We start from the raw sequence: 10,831 nt of genomic DNA on the forward strand, positions 1-10,831 counted from the left end.
TCTATGAACTCTCGCCGTGTGCTGAAATAATTGTGCAAAGGAGACGCTGGGGAGCGGTCGAGTGTGACCGAGAGCCAGTGTGGACGCCGGGGGACTGAATTTGGATTTGGATGGAGATGGTGAGAGGAGGTGTGAAGCGAGGAACTCGTTTAATGCGCACGAGAGAGGAAAGTTAAATAACAGACTCCTATGAATCCCAGAGAGAGAGAGAGAGAGAGAGAGAGAGAGAGAGAGAGAGAGAGAGAGAGAGAGAGAGAGAGAGAGAGAGAGAGAGAGAGAGAGAGAGAGAGAGAGAGAGAGAGAGAGAGAGAGAGAGAGAGAGAGAGAGAATACTTGACGAGATGACGAGAATACTTTATGTGAACAAAAACAACTCTGCCAGTCTCCTGCGCTGTTGATGTAGTAAACACAGTGCCGAATTTGTGTTCTGAAGATGAACGAGGGCTTTAGTACGTACATAAGGGCGAGTAATTACTGACAGAAAATTCATTGTTGGAAAGCTACACTGTAAAAAAATATTTTTAAAAAGGTTACCTGGTTGCCTTAATTTTATTTCATTGAAATTAAAATTTTGAGTTAATACAATGAACATTTTTTGAGATTCGACAACCTATATTAAAAGATTATTAAAAGATTTTGTAAGCAAATTGGGTAATTGTGTGTGTTTTATTTTTGATGACGCAGTGAAACATGGCAAATAGTGCTATTCTCATGATTTTTATTTTTTATGTGGTTCAGATACAATAATATTTTGAGTTTCTATTTATTAAACTAATTGTATCAACTCAAATTTTTAATTTCAATAAACTCACAATTTTAAGGCAACCAGGTTACTTACTTTTTAAACTTAAAGGGGGGGTGAAACACTCAGTTTCAGTCAGTGTCATGTCAATCTTGAGTACCTATAGAGTAGCATTGCATCCTGCATATCTCCGAAAAGTCTTTATTTTTTTTATAATTATATAAGAAAGATGCGCTGTTCCGAGTCTTTCCGAAAAAAAGCCGAGCGGGTGGGGGCGTATCGTGTGAGCGGAGCTAAATAATGACGTGTGCGCGCCGCTGTTATTGTGTTGAGTCGAGTGCGTCGTAAAGCTGTGTCATCCCTAACAGCAGGAAAAAACTTTATTCAAAATAAAAATATGGCTTTTAATCAGATACAGCCATACATCTATGATCCGGAATCAGACCCAGAGGCTGCAGTTGAACAGAAGCAGCAGCAAAAACGACTAGAGCAGGACGTCTCTATGTGGTACAAGTTATACACTAACTATATAATATGCTTAGCGGCTTGTGTTATTTACATATTTATACTTGAATTATATCGTTGTATTTTTGTCTTTGAAGGTGTACATGTGGGAAGTGCAGTTGTGCACGTGTGTGTGTGTGTTTACGCGTGGTTTGTGTAGACAATTGTAACGTTAGTAAGCGGACTGGTTTTGCACCGCAGGCTAAGTTAGTGTTTACATAGAAAGACACGGAATAGTAGCGCATTTGAATGAAGAAGCGCGCTTATTTAGTTCAACATATTTCCCCACTCTTTGTGTTTTGTTGTTTGGAGTGCTTTTACAATACACAAACATAAAGTTACACATATAGTAGCCAGCTAAACAAATGTACACGCACTACACATCGCATGCTCCATTGATCAATTAACTATACGTGATCATGTTTGGGCTACTTGATGAGCATAGGCAATAACACAGACATTTGAAGCAGTCTTACTCACCGCCCGCGGTTCTAACGTTGGGACCTTTATCGTTGGGACTGCTCCATCATTCAGCATTAGGCGATCGGAAAATCCGGCGTCGAGCTGGGCCTTGTTTATGAAACAGTCGGCACCGAAATGCAGCGAACAGATATAAACGTTCGCGCAACTCAGTTGCTAATCCGGAAAAGCAAATTCCATCCACTGTTGCCTTACCGCGGGATTTTTGGGGAATCTGTGCAGGACTGTCTTGGTCTGGCAACCAAAAACGCACTTTTTTGGTGACATTGTTATGTGCACATCACCTGTCCAGCATCCTACAAGCCAGCGCTTTAATGGGCGTAGCCTGTTACTTTCGCTCTCTCCCTCTCTCTCTCTCACGCTCTTCCGGTAGAATTGTCCGTAAGGCCCATACAAGGAAATTCCGCCCCCATTAACGTCAAGGATCGCAAAAAACTTGCCGAAACTTATGACTAACCGGAAGTAGTATTTTTGACAAAGAAATACTCCCATCAAACGTCCACCTTAACTTTTGAAACTTTGTCCATGTTTAGTATGGGATTCCATGTCTTTAACAGTGTAAAAAGATCAGTATGCATGAAACGTCTCAGGTTACGTATGTAACCCTAGTTCCCTGAGGGAACGAGACGCTGCGTCGAAACGCTGTGAGAACGCCTCTGCGTTAATGCGTCGTGAAGCGCCTGTAGAACCATTCCATCGGAAAAAAGATCGATCGTCGGCGTGATGACGTCATCGACCGGAAGCTATAAAACGTCCGTGAAAACAAACAGGAACTAACTTCTGATAAAGCCTGAAGTAAGTGATCACGGACACGCCGGGAGTATGGCAGAGCGACGCAGCGTCTCGTTCCCTCAGGGAACTAGGGTTACATACGTAACCTGAGACGTTCCCTTTCGGGGAACTCGAGCTGCGTCGAAACGCTGTGAGAACGCTTATACCCACATCGCCATAGGACCAAGTGTCTCGTATGTGTGAAACCGAAGCGCACACGGTTACGAGAGAACCTGTGCCCCTACTGTAGATGCCAGGTCTAGCTCGTAGAACCTGACGAAGGTAGAAGGAGACGACCATCCGGCCGCGTTACATATATCATGGAGGGAAGCCCCCGACAAAAGTGCTTTAGAAGCAGCCATACCCCTGGTAGAATGTGCCCGGACAGCCAAAGGAGATGGCTGCCCGGCAGCTTCATAAGCAAGAGAAATGGCCTCGGCCACCCACTTGCTCATCCTCTGCTTGGATACAGGAGCCCCCTTCTTAGGGGGTCCGAAGCAAACAAACAATTGTTCAGTTTTCTCTCCACAGGGCAGCTCTGTGGACATAAGTATCCAGTGCCCTCACCGGACACAGCAGATTTAATCTTTCCTGGTCTGACGTCAAGAATGGAGGAGGACAGAAGGCTTGTAGAGTGATGGGGCCCCGTGGGCTCGTAGGAACCTTGGGGACATAACCCGGCCTGGGATGCAGAAATGCTTTCACCATCCCAGGCGCGAACTCTAGACATGAGGGCCCTACTGACAGGGACTGAATATCTCCTATCCTTTTAAGAGATGAAATGGCCAAAAGGAAGATAGTTTTCAGGGTGAGGAACTTATCCGAAACCTCCTCCAAAGGTTCGAACGGAGGTCCGGACAAGCCCCTCAAAACAATGGCCAAGTCCCATGCCGGGACCCTCGAGTGCATAACTGGCCTCAACCTTAATGTGCCACGAAGGAAGCGTGTAATTAGAGGGTGTCTTCCCAAAGACACTCCACTGCAAGGGACGTGGACAGCGCCCAAGGCCGCCACGTACACCTTAAGTGTGGAGGGGGTCAACCCTGCAGAGAACCTTTCCTGCAGGAACTCCAGCACTGTACCAACCGGGCAGTTAACTGGATCCCACTGGCGTTCTCTGCACCAAGCTGAGAAAAGTCTCCATTTCAAAGCGTACAGCTTCCTCGTGGACGGAGCTCTGGAGTGTAGGATGGTCTCTACGACCTCGGCCGAGAGACCCTCCTCTATGAGCCTAGCCCCCTCAGAGGCCAGGCCCACAGTTTCCACATCTCCGGGCGTGGGTGCAGGAATCTCCCGCCCGCCTGAGAGAGTAGATCCCTCCTGGTCGGAATCTCCATCGGAGAGCCTTCCAGGAGAGATATCAGGTCCGAAAACCATACTCGGGTCGGCCAGTTCGGGGCCACTAGGAGTACCTGGGCCCCGTCCCGGCGTACCCTCTCCAGAACTCCTGGAAGCAGAACAATCGGGGGGAAGGCGTACAGAGGCAGCCTCGGCCACTCCTGTACCATGGCATCCAGCCCCAGCGGAGCCGGATGGGTCAGAGAAAACCACCGCGGGCAGTGAGAGTTCTCTGCCGAAGCGAACAGGTCTATCTCTGCTTTCCCATAAACCTTCCATAGGAGCTCCACCACCTCTGGGTGGAGTCTCCATTCCCCGGGCCTCGGCCCCTGTCTCGACAGGTTGTCTGCTTCCTGGTTTAGGGCCCCCGGGATATATACTGCCTTGATTGACAGCAATTTCCCTTGGGCCCACAGGAGGATCCGATGTGCCAATTTGTCCAACGGACGAGACCTCAGACCCCCCTGGTGATTTATATAGGCCACCACGGACGTGTTGTCTGTTCTGACTAGTACGTGGTGGCCCCTGAGGTCGGGCAGGAACTGTTTCAATGCAAGAAACACTGCGAGCATCTCCAGCCGATTTATGTGCCAGTGCCGCTGATGTTCCTGCCATAGACCCTGGGATGAGCGACCACTCATGGTCGCCCCCCAGCCCGTGAGGGAGGCGTCTGTCGTTAGCGTTACGCGACGAACATGAGCCCCCAACACGGGACCCTGAGATAAAAACCCCGGGTTTTTCCACATGACCAGAGCACGTAGGCATCGCCGCGTGACTTTGATCGTGCGGAGCGGATTTCCCCTCGGGGAGAACCCTTGTGTTTTGAGCCACCACTGCAGTGGCCTCATGTACAGTAGGCCAAGAGGTATCACGTTGGACGCTGCTGCCATGAGACCTAACAGTTTCTGGAACTGTTTCACAGTGACGGCTCGGCCTAGCTTCTGTTCTTTGGCGGCTGCCAGGATCGACGCTATGCGTGTTGGCGATAATTGCGCCCGCATAATTATCGAGTCCCAGTTCACACCTAGAAAAGTGGTTCTCTGAGCCGGAGAAAGCACACTCTTCTTGGCGTTCAGCCTCAACCCCAGCTTCGACATATGGGCGAGAACAGCATCTCGATGCTGAACCGCCATCTGCTCTGTATTCGCTAGAATCAGCCAGTCGTCGATGTAGTTCAGTATGCGGATGCCCTGAAGACGCAGCGGCGCCAGAGCTGCATCCACACACTTGGTGAACGTGCGGGGTGACAGTGCTAGACCGAAGGGAAGTACACGATATTGGTATGCCTCTCCCCCGAAGGCAAACCTCAGGAACTTCCTGTGATGTGGACGGATGGAGACATGAAAATACGCATCTTTGAGGTCTATGGTGACAAACCAATCCTCCGATCTGACCTGCGCTACAATCTGTCTGAGTGTAAGCATCTTGAATTTGAGCTTGGCCACCGAGCGATTCAATAGCCGCAGATCTAATATCGGGCGTAAGCCCCCATCCTTCTTCGGCACGATGAAGTAACGGCTGTAAAAGCCAGACTCCCTGCTGGGAGGGGAAACCCTCTCTATAGCCCCTTTTTGCAGGAGTGTCTCTACTTCCTGTGCCATTACCAGAGCCTGCTCCGGGCCCACCACTGTAGGTAGGACACCGCAGAAAGGAGGTGGCCGACTTCTGAATTGAATGGCATACCCCTTTTCTACTATCTGCAGGACCCACTGAGATATATTTGATAGACGTTTCCATTCGTCTAGAAAATCTACTAAGGGAACCAGCCTCTCGAGGCTGGCCTCTGGTGTATTTTGAGCAACAAGCACAGTGCCCTGAAGCGGCGGACCGGCAGGGAACAACTGACTTGACTGCTCGGGGACCCCCCGAAGGGGGTGCGGACCACCCTCGGGTGGCCCGCGGAGACCGACTGCGCCCCGGCATTGCGGCAGGGTTGGCAGCGCGGCCCCCCGAGGGTGCCGTAGGGAAACGGGTACCGTAGGCAGGGGTAAGCACCGTTTCCCTACGGGGGGAACCACCCTCAGCGTCCTGACGCTTCTGGCGTCAGGAACGCTTCGACGAAGCCTTCTTGGCGATCAGGACTGTCCGCAGATCAGCCCTGCCCCTCGAAGGCTTCGTCTGAGAGCGCCGCCCCTGGTCCCCGCGCTGAGGGGGAGCCCGAGCGGCGACGCTCTGCTTTTGTTGTGCCCTGTGAGCTGAGCTCGTACTCGGCTTGGGCTGCCTGATGTCAGCGGCAGCCCCAGGGACCTGGACTCGGAGAGGGAGAAACTGCTTCAGCGCCGCAGCTTGTTTCTTTGACTCCTGGAACCTCTCGGTGACAGTGTGTACTGCGTCACCGAAGAGGCCACCAGGAGACAGCGGCGCGTCGAGCAGAAAGCTCTTCTCCCTCTCTTTGATTTCGGTGGGGTTGAGCCATAAATGTCTCTCCGTAGCCACCAATGCTGCCATCGAGCGGCCAACACATCTGGCCGTCTCTTTGGTGGCCCGGAGAGTTATATCAGCTGCTGTTCTAAGCTCATTTATGACGTCACCCCCCACTTCATCGCGTCCATCTAGATCCCTGAGCAGGTCAGCCTGATAAGCCTGCATAATTGCCATGGTGTGAAGGCATGCAGCAGCCTGACCTGCCGCCGAGTACGCTTTGCCCACCAGTGCCGACGTTGTTTTCAATGGTCTGGTGGGCAAAGTCGGGGCCTTTAGGGACGATGCCGAGGAAGGCGAGAGATGGCTCGCAAGCGTCTCTTCTACCTTTGGCATCGCCCCATAGCCGTAGTGCTTCAGCCCCATGATGTTACTATAGACCGTAGTCTGAGGGCTGAACACACGGTATGATGCCGGTCTCCTCCATGATGTTGCCACCTCGGTGTGCAAATCATGGAAGAATGGCAGGCCCCGCCGCTGAGGTTCTGAAGCGCGAGCGGGCAGGAATCTTTCGTCTAATTTACTAGAACGTCTCTTTCCTGCCTCAGATCTTTCTACGGGCCAGTCAATGTTTAATCTGGCCACGGCTCGCGTTAGAACCTCAACGAGCTCATCACTCGCAGGAGACTGAAGTGGCGAATCTTCAGTCGCGATGCTCTCAACGTCCACCTCCTCGGAGCTGGATAGTTGGAGCACCGGCGGCTCTCTCGGGGGGGAAGAAACCGCAATGCGTGCTTCCAAGCCCCGAGAAGAACCGCTGGATGGAGCGGGTGAGGGCAGAGATAAGGCAGCGCCCGTCTCAAACCCCTCCGCAACATCCAATTGTGAACCCCACGACTGCAGCCTCCGCTCTGCCTCGGCAGCAGCGGGACCAGAGCCGCGGGGAACACGAGCCGAGGCACCCTCCTCGAAGAGTGCCCGGCGGGAGCGCAGCGTTCTCAGTGGCATACGCTCACAGTGCTCGCAAGCAGCCCCCTCGAGGGCTGCCTGGGCATGCTGCGCTCCCAAGCAGGCAACACAAAGAGAGTGTGTATCCCCACTCGTGATGTAGCGTGGGCAGGGATGAACACACCTCTTAAAGTTACTGCTTTCGCTCGCCATTTCTCTATCTATTTTATTTTCTCTTTTTTGTAAAATATATGGAATATTTAACAAAGGGTGGAAAAACTCTTTCAATAGACAGACAAAAACACCAAATAGACAGACAGGTTCACACAGATCGCTTACTGAAGGCACAGAAGCTAGTTCCTGTTTGTTTTCACGGACGTTTTATAGCTTCCGGTCGATGACGTCATCACGCCGACGATCGATCTTTTTTCCGATGGAATGGTTCTACAGGCGCTTCACGACGCATTAACGCAGAGGCGTTCTCACAGCGTTTCGACGCAGCTCGAGTTCCCCGAAAGGGAACAGCATTTCACCCCCCCCTTTAACGCAACAAAAAATGTTTACAGTGTAGCCCTTTAATGGTAACACTTTACAATAAGGTTTCATTATTTGTAATCATGAACGAGAATGATCAACACTTCTGCAGCATTTATTAATCGTTAAACGTGCAGTATGCAACTTTTGGCCACTAGGGGTCACTCATTCAAAATAATAACAGACGTACTTTGATGACGTCGGGAAAGTGCGTGGGCTCATGGGAGTTGTTGTCATTGTCACTGTCAACCAGCGAATCTGGCATCTCCAGCAGAAAACATGTTCACTGACAAGGTAATTGTTATATTACATCTCTATTATTGTTAAGTTTAGTTACGGCTTTTCACTTTATGTAATGTCAATCTAATGAAATAGCAGCGAGCTACCGTTACTTAACAAACTTATCAGTAGCGTTAGCTAATGTGTGAGACAGAATGTTGTGCGGGCGGTCGCTATGTCAACACACCTATAAGTTGGTAGGCTATGTTGACATATTAACCGCGCATCATAATTTGAGTTACTCAAGTTATAGATATGTTGACATGGCATCCGCGATTGTCGAACATTCTGTATATCAACTGTTCAATAAGGAAATAAATTTCAATTTAGTTTATCATTACCAACATAAAACATAGTAAATGAGAGAACCAGCACCAGCAATACGTTGTTCATTGGAACACGCGGTGTGTCGCTCCCCACGTTCATCAATCATTCTAATAAACATTTATTTTGGAACTCAGAGATATATGAATAAGTAGATCATTATTAAATCGATATTATATGTAGCTAGTATTAACATATGATAAAAGTGACGGTCACCTTATATTAATTGACCAAGATAGTGGCATATTACCTTATGAAGCTAACGTTACTTTCTCCAGCTACATATAAAACCAATAATAGCTAGTCCATCTGCGTTTTACACATGACATCATCGTGTCACCAAATATACGGATAGAAATATACTTTTGAATCAGTTTTAAAAAGTCTCAGTTTCAGTTTCAGTCTCCAAAAACACAGAATCCGCCTGTTTGAAAAGCCGATACAATACAAAATGTATACGTATTCAGCTAAACGCGTCTCAATGTGGTCAAGATCGCTATGCAATATGCAAACATACAGCATGTTATGATTATTTGATTATTATGTTAGCTGAATGGTTACTTAAATGACCTGTTTATTAAAACACAAGCGAGATCAGCATCTCTCTGCAGTCCAAGCTTGTCACGAAGATTTCGCCATCTTTCAAAGGCTTCTCCAAGGTTTACACGTCTCTTGCTTCTTCTACTGTCCCAAAATCTTCTCGGGTCATTTTATTCACCCGTACATTTGCGCTTTGTTGAGCTGGCAGAACGTACAGGCAAAGAGTAGGCCTAGTCATGACCCATTATCATACAGACTTTTTTATACGGGGGTTCCCCTTATACTGTCTGTCAGTGTTCCTCTTTGAGTTTGGCGGTTCCACCGAGTACCGCAGGAAGCAAGACGCAAACGTGGATATGACGTAAAAGACGGGCGACATAACGGAAATAAAGACACGGTCCGTGTCTTCGAATTAAAATATTAATTTCTCTGGATTTAGAAGTTAATTGGAACTGTCGGGATAATGTAAACACACAACTTTAAAAAATATATAACATAGATATAGTGATCTTTTATATTTTTAATGCTGAAACATTACATATTGTGCCTTTAATGTCAATCTCAACATTTACTAGATTTTTAAGATTAAAAGTATGTTGGTATGATGGTAACATTTTTATTAACAAATGCTACCATCATACCAACATACATACATACACTTTAGTTAATGCATTAAAGGAACACTCCACTTTTTTTGAAAATAGGCTTATTTTAAGGGACTTGGAAAATGTGTTCCTTTAACAAACGAAAACTTATTTTGAAGTATTACTCATATTATTTGTTCACAATTCATAAATATTCAGCTTATGCACACATTCTGAATCAAAACACAACCGTTTTATACGAGACAGTATTGTGAATCTGACCTTGTTTCCACCTTAGAAACAAGTGTCCCATGATGTCATATATTCAGTGATGATTCACACAGTAAAACTTTAACTAATCCGCTGAGAATCGTGGTTTTATGGATATTTATGAGGAAAGCAGAAAATATCCCTCATCTGGGGGATGGAAGGAACAGCATGAAGGACAAAAAACAGAGAAATACATGTGCAGATGAACCGAAGATAAAAACCTCTGGCTCCCTCAGCCCTGGGGTTTAGTGCGCGTGATTGACACCTCATTAGGGGCTGCGCTCGGCTCCTGCAGGATGGGGCTTTGCAGCATGCGATCTTTGATAACGCCGTCACACTGAATCACAGCCCTTAATTGCGATTTGTGCAGGGGAATCAACAGCAGCACTCTAGGGAACAGTGGCCATGCCTTGACTTCTCTGAATTCTCTAGAGCGCTATACGATTTTCAGATATTGACAACAGCAGACTAGAATGGAGCCATTACACTGATCAGACAGTTACTCAATCCTTTTAGTCCCTATAAGGCAGGCTGTGTTCAAAATAGCACATACTTGGGACTATTTCTGCAGTATATATTAAGCATACTGCATGCGCACAATACACCAGCATTCAAACGTTTAGGTACAGTAAATGTTTTTGAAAGAAGTATCTTCTGCTCACCAAGGCTGCGTTTATCTGATAAAAAAAAAAAAAAAAAAAAAGTAATATTGTAAAATATTATTATAACTTAAAATGAAGGTTTTTTTATGTGAATATATTTTCAAATGTAATTTATTCCTGCAAAAAAAATGTATTCCTGTAAAATAAAGTTACCTGGTTGCCTTAAAATTTTGAGTTCATTGAAATTAAAATTGAGGTTTTTTTTTGAGATTCGACAACCTTTATTAAAATATTATTAATAGATTTTGTAAGCATATTGGGTAATTGTGTGTTTTATTTCTGATGATGCAGTGAAACATGGCAAATAGTGCTATTCTCATGATTTATTAATTTTTTATGTGGTTCGGAATCAGATACAAAAATATTTTCTATTTCTAATAGTTTCTATTTATTAAACAAATTTCCTTCATTGTATCAACTCGATTTTTTAATTTCAATAAACTCAAAATTAAGGCAACCAGGTTACTTACTTTTTTAAGTTAAACCAACAAAAA

The sequence above is a fragment of the Pseudorasbora parva genome, chromosome 7 (genome assembly GCF_024679245.1).
Source record: "Pseudorasbora parva isolate DD20220531a chromosome 7, ASM2467924v1, whole genome shotgun sequence".
NCBI lineage: Eukaryota > Metazoa > Chordata > Actinopteri > Cypriniformes > Gobionidae > Pseudorasbora > Pseudorasbora parva.